Source organism: Palaemon carinicauda, chromosome 4, assembly GCF_036898095.1.
Source record: "Palaemon carinicauda isolate YSFRI2023 chromosome 4, ASM3689809v2, whole genome shotgun sequence".
Classification (NCBI taxonomy): domain Eukaryota; kingdom Metazoa; phylum Arthropoda; class Malacostraca; order Decapoda; family Palaemonidae; genus Palaemon; species Palaemon carinicauda.
Window position 1 is genome coordinate 84,745,219 of NC_090728.1, and position 12,578 is coordinate 84,757,796.

General features: G+C 32.2%; 1 protein-coding gene across 5 annotated transcripts in view; it reads right to left on the minus strand.

Moving 5' to 3' along the window:
• tsl (torso-like) overlaps window positions 1–12,351 on the minus strand; it is a 144,199-nt gene extending 131,848 nt beyond the window's left edge. The window contains exons 1-2 of one of the 5 annotated variants that reach the window (XM_068372411.1): window positions 11,909–12,351; window positions 11,395–11,452 (exon numbers count right to left, since the gene is read on the minus strand). The gene's annotated coding sequence lies outside the window, so the exon portion shown is untranslated. Of the gene's footprint in view, window positions 1–11,394; window positions 11,853–11,908 lie in introns of those variants that run through there. The other 4 variants (XM_068372409.1, XM_068372410.1, XM_068372413.1 and 1 more) reach the window with 4 other exon arrangements.
• Window positions 12,352–12,578: the final 227 nt, after the last annotated feature.

A 12,578-nucleotide genomic window follows, 5' to 3' on the forward strand; every position in this document is an offset into this window, starting at 1 on the left:
AATACTTGATGATATCTATTCAGAAAGTGCAACAATTCTAAAACTACACAAAGATAGTGAGAAAATTCTGATAGAAAAAGGAGTTAAAAAGGGAGACCCCATCTCTCCTAAAGTATTCACAGCATGGTTAGAAGAAGTTTTAAAAAATTTAGATTGAAAAAATGTGTGAATTAATATCGATGGGGAATATCTTAAGAACTTAAGATTTGCAGATGAAATAATTGCATTTAGTGAATCATGGTAGAAAATGCGAAAGATGATAGAAGATTTAAATAGAGAAAGTAGAAATGAAGGACTGGAAAGCAATATCAATAAAAGTAAGATAATGTTCAATGAAAGCAGAGACGCAACAAATAAATTATGGACAAACATTTAGAGTTAGTGAATATACATACTTTGTACAGACAGTAGATGTTTCCCCAAGACACGGGACTAAAATCAAAAGAACGCTAAGCATTGGATGGAGAGCTTTTAGAAAACAAAATGAGGTTAAGGGAAGCAAAATGCTATACTTTCTTTGAAAAGAAAAGTATTTAATGAGATGGTCTTACCAGTTTTAACTTAAGCATCAGAAACTTCGAGCCTTACCAAAGCCTTAGAACATAAGCTAATTACAAATCAAAGAGTTATGGAAAGAATAATGATTGGAATAACAGTAAGAGAGAAAAAGAGCAACATGGATAGGAGAACAAAGACGAAAAGAGGAAGTAAAGCTTAAGAGAACATAATTATATGAGAATACTGAGGTAGATTATGAGAACACAAACAAATGAATCCAAGGAAAGATAATTTTTTTTTTCGAGAGAGAATAAATCCCTGGCAAAGTTTGGCATCGGAGAGACAACCTAAAACACATTCACAGCCTTTCAGAATTCCACATTGTTATATAAATATAGATAAGCAGAAAATTGGGTCAACTGGTCACCCACATTCTGTAAATCAATTCATTAATTAGAAGACATAAGGGAAAAACATGTACAGAAATTCACAAAATCAAAATACATGTATAATGAAAACAAAAACAACATGAAAACCTACAAGAAATAAAAAAAAAAGAGAGAGAGAGAGAAAGCGAAAGAGGAGAGATGGGAAATGTCGTTAAAAGAGATCCACCTTTATAAGATATTTCGTAATTGTTTTAAGGGAAATCATCCAACTTTTTGAAAAAAAAAAAAAATCATAAAGTTACATCCTTCATCTGTGTGGAATCAAAGCGTTATCAACTTATAATTCAGTAATATCGGCCTTGAAACAGAGCAGGGGATAAGATCATTCTTCTACCAGAGAGGTGTGTAGACATTTTAAGCATTCAATGTTATATCTACCCTGAAAGAAAAAGAAAATATTTAACAAAATGGAACACATATTAGGAAAGACTTTCAGAAACATATCATGGATAGTTAAAAGCAACTTAGTTTTGTAAAAACTTCACGTGGGGTAAAAATCAACGGCGTAAGTTTTTGTTAGAGGTAAGTGGAATTCCTATGGTAACATAATGTCATAGCAAAATTCATTTGGTGCGGGGATGGTGTTTAAAGGATTGACAATTTAACTTTGAACTCTTACATTTTTTGGCTAACATGATTTTGAGACCCAGAAGCAAGTGTCAATCCCCAATTTCATGGCATAATGTATCTAGAGTCACTTGGACACCGGGGATTGAGCCCGAAAGGGAAAATCAAGTCGCTTCTCAACCGATATCTTAACTTAAAACCCATTTAAAAGATAACCTTATGCACAAATAATAATAATAATAATAATAATAATAATAATAATAATAATAATAATAATAATAATAATAATAATAATAATAATAATTTTGAAAGCATGATATAAAACGATCTTATCTAACCCTTTGTTTAAGAATTTCATTACTTCCATATTAAGGTGTGAGTATGATACCTGGTAATTAAAAATTTCATAGTTATGAGCCACTTTCAATTCTATTTACTGTTTAGGCTAGATTATTTGGTCAAACAATAGAACGGTACAGCTATTAATAAGAAATTACAAAACAAAGGAAATCAAAGCAGTTATCAATTCAAAGGGCTACTCAAGGAGTAGTAGCTCATGATGGCACAAGGCTACTTTGATTTAACCAAAATCAATAAATGGGAAATACAAAGACTAATAATCAGCATAAACACACTTTAAGAATGGGAACCTGTAAGCTTCCGACTACATCCAGAGTAGAGGTGACGACACTTTTGGCCGTCCATATGTAGAGCCAAGATAAGGAACCACAAACAATTAAAATGGTGCCTCAAAGGACACAGTCAATCATCTGAAGATATAATGCACAAAGTAAGCATACACCCAAGCCACTGCGCAAATGCCTCGCAAAATAACTTAGAAGCTGCTGCTATTTTATGCAACTATTACCTATGATGTGTTTAAAAAAAACTCGAGCAGCAAGTGAAGAATTGCACAAAATGTAGAGAAGCGTCATAGCAAGTGATCATTGATGTGGGGGGAGGGGGGGAGGGAATGATGAGCGTATGAAAGACTATTGTTCTTTTACATGAAGTTTTATGGACGCCATATATCAAACAAAAACAAAATTAAACGTGAAAAATTTCGATAGGAAAATAATCATCTAAACATGTTAACATAGAACCTGGCTTGGGATACTTCGCTAGTTGATGTAGTTTTGGGTGGAAAATAAAGCTAAACGGAAGGGTTCACCTGAACCTATAGTTTTAGAGACAATAATGGCATGCACCAAGCTCTTTCTCATAGAACAATATTATTCAAAGTTCGAAATACTATGAACTGTAAAATTTGCCATGTAAGCAAAGTAGACTTATTAAAGCACAGTGACTACAAATTAATTGTTATTTACCATTTATGTATCAAACATTATGGAAGATTTTAAACTACCAAGACATAGTCTCTCTCTCTCTCTCTCTCTCTCTCTCTCTCTCTCTCTCTCTCTCTCTCTCTCTCTCTTTCTCTCTCTCTCTTGCACACCAATTTCATTCAACATACACACACACGCACACACATACACACACACACACACACACACACACACATATATATATATATATATATATATATATATATATATATATATATATATATATATATATATACGAAGCTGGTCTAGCGTAGAATAAATAATTTATTTACGTATTTCATATTTGCATTTAAGAGGTGAAGAGCCAGGTCATAAGGTGAGTTCCTCTCTTTTAATTTTAAGTTTTCTATGTAAATTACGTGGGACTTTAGTCGTTCATTTAATTGTATTCTTCATTCAAGTCAGTATATGTAAATTTCGGTTATTTGTAAGAATTAACTACTTATTTCACGTATTTGTTTAGGACCCTACGAGGTATAAAGAAGGATGTATGTAATTTTTTTATGTTTTCATAAGGCGAGAAAATACTCAATTCTTATATTTTCCACGTGTTTTGGATGGTTCTCGAAAACCCCACTGTTAGATTTTATCTCTTTTTTTTTAATGCTTGAGAACGGAGGTGGGTGGAGCTAGCTCAGAGAGAGTTATCTCGCTGGGGTGTTGGTATACGTACGGGAATTTAATCCTTGGCAACCTTACTCCATTAAGCCATCCCCCAAGCTTCTAGATCTCTGACCTAGAATAATCTAGAAGTTACTAAGCTCATATATATGCGTCCCCAGGGATGCTTACCAGCAGATAGAGAATGCCAGTCTTAAGTCATAAGCCATTGATCGCCTCTCTCTCACACGCCTCTCGCACAAGATCAGTGTATTTTTTATAAGTGTTTAGTGATTGTGAAATCTCAAAGATTTGGTGTGACAGGTTTTTGTAAATATAGTTAGTATTTCATAAAAAATTCTCTTAGAAATTTTGTAACTGGCCATGTGCAAGTAAGATTCTAACTTTACGCCCATTTTATTTGTAACAAAGGCTGTTACCACTTTAAATCTAGTTGGGCATATGGATGAAACTCTACGATCGAACTTGACCTAAGAAATATACTGCATGTAAACAGCCAATGAGACCTGTAGACCACTAACCCTATAGCTCGTAGGGGTACAGAGGCTGTTTCATTGTAATTTATCAAACCTGTGCTCGTATATGATATATTCTATTAATCTATAATGACACTGCACACATATGATGTATATATGTATATGTATGTTTATATATATATATATATACATATATATATATATATATATATATATATATATATATATATATATATATATATATATATATATATGTATATATACATATATATATATATATATAAATATATATATATATATATATATATATATATATATATATATATATATATATTATCATCTCTTACGCCTATTAACGTGAAAGACCTCAGTTGGATTTCACCAGTCGTACATATCTTGAGGTTTTGAATCAATACTTCTAAATTCATCTTTTTCTACTTCATATAGGCCTGGGTCTTCCAACTCTTCCAGTGCCTTGTGGAACAAAGATATGTTAGTAATTTTAGCCTTCTGGAATCATTATAAACGTTGTAGAGGCTGCCTTGGCAAAGATCTGGCAGTGATTTTACCTATCTGGAAGTGTTGTAAACGTTATAGATGCTGTTTGAGCAATTATCTAACAGTGATTTTACCTTTCTGGAAGCATTGTAAACGTTTTAAATACTGTCTGAGCAAAGATCGGGCAGTAATTCTAGCCTTCCAGAAGCGTTGTAAATGTTACAGATACTCACTGAGCAAAGAGCTAGCTGTGATTTTACCTCTCTAGAAGCGTTGTGAAACTTATAGATGATGTCTGAGCATGGTTATAGAAATGATTTTACCTTTCTGGAAGCGTTGTAAACATTATACAGGCTGTCTGAACAAAGATATGGCAGTAATTTTATCCCTCTGAAAACGTTGGAAACGTTATAGATGCTACCAAAGATCTGGACGAAATTTTAGCATTATGCCTATTGATGCAAAAAACCTCAATTAGATTTTGTCACTTGTCTCTATCTTGAGCTTTTAAATCAATTCTTCTCCATTCATTATCACCTAATTCACGCTTTATGGTCCTCAGCCATATTTGGCCTGGGTATTCCAACTCATATAGTGCCTTATGGAACATAGATATATCAGTAATTTTAGCCTTTTTGAAGCATTGCGAACGTTATAGAGGCTGTCTTGGCAAAGATCTGGCAGTGATTTTAGCCTTCTGGGAGCGTTGTAAACGCTATAGATGCTGTCTGAGCAATAATCTAGAAGTGATTTTACCTTTACCAAAAGCGTTGTAAACGTTAAAGAGCCTTTCTGAACAAAGATGTAGCAGGGGTTTTACCCATCTGGAAGTGTTGTAAACATCAGAGATGCTGTGCGAGCAAAGATCTGGTAGTAATTCTAGCCTTCCGAAAGTGTTGTAAAAGTTATAGATGATGTCTGACCAAAGATCTAGAAGTGATTTTGCCGCTTTAGAAGCGTTGTAAACGTTGTAGATTATGTCTGAGCAAGAATATAGCATTGATTTTACCATTCTAGAACCATTGCAAACGTTATAGAGGCTATCTGATCAAATATCTGGCAGCAATTTTAGCCCTCTCTAAGCGTTGGAAACGTTATAGATGCTGCCAAAGATATATATATATACACACACACACACACACATTATATATATATATATATATATATATATATACATATGTATATATATATATATATATATATTATATATACACACGTATATATATAAATATATATAAACACACACACACACACACACACATATATATATATATATATATATATATATATATATATATATATATATATATATATATATATATGTATATATATGCATATATATAAATATATATAAACACACATACATATATATATATACATATATATATATATATATATATATATATATATATATATATATATATCTACTCGAGATTGAGATCGAACCTTAGTATCTTCAAGTAAAAGGCAAGGTCGCTATCAATAATACCAATACCACCAAAATCTGCATTTTAGGATGTATCTTATGAGACCATTTTCTTCTATACCAAATGGGTTTCAATGAACTCCCTGACCCACTAGGTGACCTAATCGATAGTTTTTTATTTGAATCATACCTAATATATATATATATATATATATATATATATATATATATATATATATATATATATATATATATATATACATATATATATATATATATACATTATATATATATATATATATATATATATATATATATATATATATATATACATATATATATATATATATATATATATATATATATATATATATATATATATATATATATATATATATATATATATATACACACTATAGGGAAGAATGTTGTTCGTAATTCATATGGATGAGAGGAAAAGTATAAAGATGGTTCGACTTACATGCTCTTGAACCATGTAGAGTGGAAGAATAATCTAAAAGAATAACAACCATGAAGAAATGTAGAAGAGAAAGGATTGATCACAGTACTTTGAGATAATCTGTTCGTAGGAAAGAATGGAATGCATAGTTATTAAATGACAGGAGAGAGGAATAGAAAGTAGAAAAACATTGCATAGACAGTGTGGAACAAGTGGTTGTAATGAAGGTTACTTGTAGATCGTGGCAATATCATGTTGGAACACAGGAAATACTTTGATCTGGAATTGCATATGATCGGGTGAAGTGGACCTTCCAAAAGAGTGGAACCCAGGATAGTGTTAAAGGACCAAGGTCCAACTCCCGACTGAGTAAGGATGCATAATACAGTTGCGGTAGTTTACGACACATCAAGTTGGGTCTTTTGGACTGAGTGCAGACTTTTCTTTATTAAGCATGAATCATGGTTGGGATACATTTTTTAATATAATATAGCCCACGTAGGCTGCATTATTGCCCTCTATGGCTCTTTTAAAAATATCATTAATCTTCCCAATTCCCTTTCCTTTTTCCTTTTTCTTTACTGTTTCACACACAGACAGGAATCATTAGAATTATCTTGAAGCAAAGCAAATGTTGATAACCATCTTAAACATTAATATCTAGAACGGGGTAATGAGTCCAAATATATAAGCAAATATAGAAAATGTGCATTGGGGTATTTAAAGTTCTGCTGATGAAGATATATGAAGTATGAAATGTCGTGGGAGTTTCCTGGACAATGCTTCCTTTTTGGTAGGTCTGTGGATCACTCTCAGCCAACCATGTAGGTAGTAACATCGGCTGGGGTGGAGAAAATTGCTTTAGGCCGCAGGGGTGGCCAACCTATGGCGCATGCGCCAACAGTGGCGCATGGCACGATTATGAGTGGCGCACTAAACCCCAGAGTTAATAGAAAAAAAAAACATGCCTGCTCATAAATAAAAGAAAAAATAATATTAATAATGATAATACTGATTTTCAGAAAAAAAATACAATGAGAATTTAAGTAACTTATAGCTAGAAGTAAGCTTTACAGAGATTTGTTCTAATCTAAAACAGAAATAATTTTCATTTGATTTTATTGTTCCGTGTGCATCTATTAGTCACTTTCTTTAAACAATAATGCGTCATCATTATATACCTGAACTGAATTACCCTAAAATGTTGCTTGAACACTCAAACAGCATTCAATTGTTGCTTAAAAATGTATATTTCAAATATACTGCAGTTAATAACCGCGACATTTGTACATAAATGCGCATGCATTATACTTTTCTGGCGTTGAATCGTCAAGCAATAGCACTGATTGCCATGTGGAAAAATACAAAAAATTACGAGCCAGTTTAGAGTTGACGCTTAGAGTGTTATCCCGATGGACTCATAATTCAGGGTATGTGAATAACTGAACTTTTGCATTTTCGAAACTTACAAATATTGTTTTATCTGATGAACCATATATTTTCAAGCACTTTAGGCGTCATCGTTAGTATATCATCATGTCTATTTTTTTATGTATTGTATATGAGCCTTTTCTGCTCAGTTTGTGGCGATAATAATAATAATAATCATTATATTTTCATGAAGTTTCCCCCCCCCCCCCCCCCTCTCTGTTTCTCAACAAAATTATTTGTTCTCGATTCGATGATTTATGAAGAAATCATCTCTTTTTGAACATTCAATAAGTTTAACCTTTTTTTTTTTGGTAGGTGGTTTGCCCATCACAGTGAAAAAGAACATGAGGAAAAGAAAAGCAGAAAGTGATAGCAAATGTCAGTATAATGAACTGTGGGAAAATGAATTTTTATCCATTGCGAGTCCTTCAGGAAAACCAATGCGTATTGTTTGTGAAAGCACTCTCTCAGATAACAGAAGACACGATCTTAGCAGGCACTATAAGAAACACAAAGTTGAAATAGAAGAAAAACAAAAGTTAGTGCCTGGCTCTGTGTTACGGAAAGAATATGTGGTCAAGAAAAAAGAGGATATGATAAAGAGGTTAAATCTCCTTGTTAAGAGAGGTTGTGAAAGTCTGGCAATGCTCGAAGCATCCTACGAAATTGCTTTTGTGTTGGCTAAAAAACATAAGCCTTTCTCTGATGGTGAAGATATTGTTAAACCCTGTCTCCCAAAATTTGCAAAATATGTTGGCTATAAAAGTATTGAAAGAAAGGTAAACGAAATAGCTCTTTCAAAGCAGGCAATTACAAGACGCATTAAGGAACTTTCTCGTGATGTATCTGAGCACCTGAAGGACCGTGTCCATGCATGCTCTTTCTTTTCATTAGCCTTGGACGAATCTGCTGTGTGATGAAAAGTGGATATTTGATTTAGCAGTTTTAGTTGACATTACCAGTCATCTCAATTACCTAAATTCAAAACTGCAGGGCAAAGATAAATTGTTTCCTAGTTTAGTAAATATCAGTGCATTCAAAATGAAGTTAAAACTGTTTATCTCTCAGCTAGAAAACAAGGAGTTGAGCGAATTTCCCCATTTAAAGGAACAAAGTGAATGTGCTGAAGATTGATAGTCGTTTTAGTGATTTTGCTGAAAAAGATTGCATGCTTGCATTTATAATTCCCTTTTCACTTACTGAAAATAACATTCTGAAGATGCCTATTAATATACAGATGGAACTTATTGATCAAAGAGCAAATTCAGTACTGAAGAGTAAATTTAATGAACTGCCCTCACTCCCAAGTGCATCTGAAAGGCTTAATTTTTGGCGATCATTACCAGGTGAACATTTTCCAGAACTGAGAAAATTTGCCCAAAGTTATACCTGTCGCTTTGAAATAACATACAGATGCCAGCAAGCTTTTTCATCCATGAAAACGATCAAGAACAAACTGAGGTCGCGACTATCCGATTCAAATCTGACCCGTCTTGCTCTCGGTTACTAATTTAACCCCTAATATTACAGATTTGGTGAAAGCAAAGCAAAGCAAAAGTCTCTTTAACCTAGTTATGTTTAGTTTTCCTGCATGTGAAATTACTTTTTTTTTTTTAAACTGCTAAATATGTCCATATATTTTTAATAGTACTTTCAGAAATAACTAATGAATATTATAAATACAAATTCAAAGTGTCAATACAGTTTACTTTGTATTTATTTTAAATCCTTTCCATTACAACTGCTACATCTGTCCACACACACACACACACATATATATATATATATATATATATATATATATATATATATATATATATATATATATATATGTGTGTGTGTGTGTGTGTGTGTGTGTATATATATATATTTGTGTATATATATATATATATATATATAAATGACAAATATTGCCATACTTAAGGGATGTGGCGCATCTGAATTAGAAGTGAAAAAAATTGGTGCATGGGAAACGAAAGGTTGGCCACCCCTGCGTTTAGGGTTACCAACTTCATCCCTAGATAATTGCTAAAAAAAAAAGGCAGGATACTAGACCCCTCTGTCATCACCTCTTCCAGTTAGGACAAAACGTATATATATATATATATATATATATATATATATATATATATATATATATATATATATATATATATATATATACTGTATATATATATACATATATATATATGTGTGTGTGTATATATAATAATAACAATAATAATAATGATAATAATAATAAAAATAATAATAATAATAATAATAATAATAATAATAATAATAATGAGCAAGGTGCCTGGCCCTATATATATATATATATATATATATATATATATATATATATATATATATATACATATCGATATATATATATATATATATATATATATATATATAAATATATATATACATATATATATACATATATATATAAATATATATAGATATATATATATATATATATATATATATATATATACATATATATATACATATATATAAATATATATAGATATATATATATATATGTGTGTGTATATATATATTTATCTATTTATCTATATATATATATATATATATATATATATATATATATATATATATATATATATATAACCTGCCACGCTCAACAGCAATGTCAGACGTATAGCTATTCGGTCTACCCCCGTCTCTTGGGTACGAGGAGAGGGAGTAGTCATACCCTTGTGAGAGGGGGTACCCCGAGAGGTACACTCGAAATCAAATTGCCGAAACTATTGTGTTGTAGTTAGGAAACGGGGAGGGGGTGGGAAGGATTGAATCTGTGTTTAAGCATATCTATTTACAAATTTAGCCTTTATTTTTGACGGGTCGCACACACTAGAATATAATACTTATAGACTATATATATCTGGGTATAAAGTGGGAGTGAGCTAGGAACTTTGCATTTGTCTAAAAGTGTTGCATTACTGTACATTTGAGAAAACTACCAAAGGCCTAAAGGACAAAATGTTTGGGTACAAATTGTGTACAATCAAATCTCAGACCTTCCTCACACGAACAGCCTATCATTAGGAAGAGCATGTGCACTGGGAGAGCGGGAGGAATCGTATTCAGTGGAAACAACAATCCCATATTAAGTTCATAACTTTAGTTTCATAGTGCACGGGATTTTGAGTCATTTGAAAACTTTCTCTTTTCTTCTAGAGATTACTAAATTATTGATAAAATGATGAAAGTCAGACGGCTGGTAGAAAGATGTTTGCTTTGCCTCACAAGGAAATTTTAACTTCTTAGATTTCCTTTTAAATGATTGAGGGGATGTGTATTTCAAAAATGGTAAAATATAACAGTAAATCCATTAAGTACACTATTTAGGATAAGTCTACCATTTTTGAACAAATTAATAATTTGCCGCTGATAAAAGTAATCGAAAGCAATAGCTTGACTTATCGTTGGACAAATAATTCACAAAATCAGAGTAAGAAATGACTAATACGTATTCACATGACAGAAAAAGGAAAGCGACCTTCAGTTCAAGTTAGTAAATCAATCAATAATACATTGATAAAGTGGTTCTCCTGAAAAAAAAAAAAAAAAAAAAAAAAAACAAGAAGTCTAGTAAATTGACAGTGCAACGTACCTTATTCTACAATGGTTTCTGTGCAGCTGGGCTGGCGTCCGCAAATGCTGAGTCCACGCTTTATAATAAACACTTCAGTATTGTATTTAATTACTATTGCTTATGGTAACAATCTTGCACGTTATTTTATGCCTTTCCTTTTTCAAAGTGAAATTTAAGAAGAAATTGATAAAATTCAGGAATGGGAAAGACTCATATAGCCTAAATGATGCATTTGTTGGATAAGTAATATACTTTGTTGACGCTGACCGTCTCTTAAACAGAAACTTCTGTTTTTTTGATAGAGAGAGAAAAAATCTGATATCAAAAGCCGAAAAGAATTACGAGAAAATAAGCAATAAAAGAGTAAGTAGAATTAGAGAAAATAATATACGGGAAGCAGTGAATTTTATCAAAGTAATTGTGATATGCTTGGCTAGGAACTCATAATCTTAATTTTTTAATCTATTAGTTACTATATAATATTATCATCTAGACATCAAAATAGTGAATAATGGGAAAATCATATGCTCACGTCTTTTTTGATTGAACAGTAAAGTTGGTCTGGTTTTATTTCATTTACGGCAACTGGTATTCATATAACATAAATCCCTCCTTCAAAAATGAAGAGTAAATATTTTCAGTTTAGAGCAGAGCTGTTTAGCACCGGCTAATAACTTTTGCAATGCAACTAAATCTACATGGGAAAACAAAAAAAGAGTTGAGAGACCGCAGATTATTAAATTCAGTTTAAAAGAGGAGAATGCAAGATCCACCAAGAAACACAATTGATAAGTTATTTAGCAAAGGTAGAAGAGATCCACGGTCTAGGTCAAGAAAAACTGCCAGCACACAACTTGCTCCGTCTCCTCGTCGCTACACAACCCAGCAGAGTTTGGCTGTCCTGTCTTCCTCTCCTCTCACACTGAGCTGCCTCTCTCTCTCTCTCTCTCTCTCTCTCTCTCTCCCTATCCACTCTCAGATCTACCCCGAGGCTGGTAAGGGAATGCTCAAAGCTTATCCTTCAGCCTCCCTCCCTTCCGAAACACGTCCACAGCAACACTCTGGGGAACTGGAAACAGATCATCTTCGTTAGTTTCATACGCAGATAATGTTTCTCGTTCCCATTGAATCAATCATTGTCTTTTCGAGGAGTCAAAAACTCCTTTTTTTTTCTTTTGTATAATTACAGTTACTTTTGTGCA